We start from the raw sequence: 1833 nt of genomic DNA, 5'->3' as shown, positions 1-1833 counted from the left end.
GAAATATGAAAATTAACACACACCATTACACATACTTGTTGCAAAACACATAAGCGATGGAGTCAAATCTGGTGTATGGTTCGTGTCCATTCATTTGGGTTACTTCTTTTACTGTAAAAGTCTTTCAAGGTTATCATATAACATAAGTAACATTCATAAGCATAAGCATCATCACAAGGGAAGTTGTTTCATTATAAATCTCATTTTTAGGGATTTTCATCATTTTACAGTGATTTTTCATACATTGACAACGCTGCGACTTCCGATAACCTGTCCATTTAGTCTAGAAACGCAACAGTGACCCCTGTCAGTGGGAGCGCAACAGAAAATCGGCGGAAATAACACAACAGTGACACAATGAACGAACCCCGAAGCGACGCAAGCGTGACGCGAGTGCAGTGGGAGCCGACCTTTACTTGGGTGCTGAATACAATCGACATGGTTTGCTAGATGTCGGACAATGCTTCGGAAAATCTCGACCTGAATTCAAGTCAGTGACAGTAAATCTTACCCGTTCTAAAAGGAACTGGATGCAGAAGACTAGGACAAATTGAAGAACAGGTCTAGTACGATATGTGTTGTTTGTCCGAGTTTTCTGAAATATATTGCACAACAGAGTCCATGGTGCCAGTCTTATGTGAGAACCGTGGCACAACAGCAAACGCACGCTCCCAGCCGCATACAGAGACGTGGCAGAAATATACCCGACAAAAGTAAAAAAAAAGTAAGCAGTACAAGAATCATTGTCTATATCTCCACTATCATTCGTCTTTTTTAAGAGGATTGGAATTTTTGCTTGAATTGATAGTGAAAAATTTTGTGAACATGTGGACACATTTTCGACTATAATTTTGAATGTAATGTAAAATTTTGTGTATTTTGAAATAGAGTTTTAAAATATTATACTAAGTATAACGCGGCATACCAAATTGATTAAGGACACCAAAGGCTGCCTGTAAATACAGATGTATAGGTGTCTGTATTTACAGGTAATTAAACATAACAGGATATGAATGCTGCAATATCGTGGTCAACCTCAACCTTTTGTCACTGTATACAGAATATCTTTATTCTAACAAGGACATTGTATTCTACCTATTTGCGATATTTTGACGTACGGAATGAATATACAGAAAAAAATGTTTAGGTATTGTGCTCAAACCTTTTCTTACCACTTAATCATTTATCACAAGCGAAGTTGCCTGTAAGAAGATACATGACTTTGGAAGTTGGTCTGTGTGTGCCTTCAACCTTCCGTGTTTTGGACGGTTGTCTATGCAAGGGAGACGGGCAGGCACGTCTTTGTGACAAACATTTGTTCTACCACCAAAGACCTGTTATGTCTCGCGAAGGATACCGCAATAAGCAGAAGTAAAGTTCAACTAACATTGATGTACACGGTCAAACGTTACTTTGTAGAAAGCAGTGCTAGTGGAAAACTATCTTACCTGGGTGCTGAATATAGTCGGTACGGTTCGCTAGAAACTTTTTGGACAATCTTGACCTGAAGTCACTGACAGTCAATCTTACCACTGACGGAAGAAACTGGATATGGAGGACCGGGACCAGTTGGAGACCCGGTCTATAGTTCGGTACGTGTTGTCTGTCCGAGTGTTCTAAAATATACTGCGCAACAGAGTCCAGGATGCCCGTATTATGTAGATTGATCACGGGGACTTTACTACGCTGTGATTGGTACCAAATTATGTCATCCACAACAAAGAATGTTGACATCCCCAGCAAACGCACGCATCGGCCGTATGTATGCAGAGACGTGGTAGAGATGTACGTGACAGATTTAAAAGGCGGCACAACAATCATAAAAATCTTTCG

The sequence above is a fragment of the Branchiostoma floridae genome, chromosome 7 (assembly GCF_000003815.2).
Source record: "Branchiostoma floridae strain S238N-H82 chromosome 7, Bfl_VNyyK, whole genome shotgun sequence".
NCBI lineage: Eukaryota > Metazoa > Chordata > Leptocardii > Amphioxiformes > Branchiostomatidae > Branchiostoma > Branchiostoma floridae.
Note: the sequence above shows the minus strand (reverse complement) of the source record.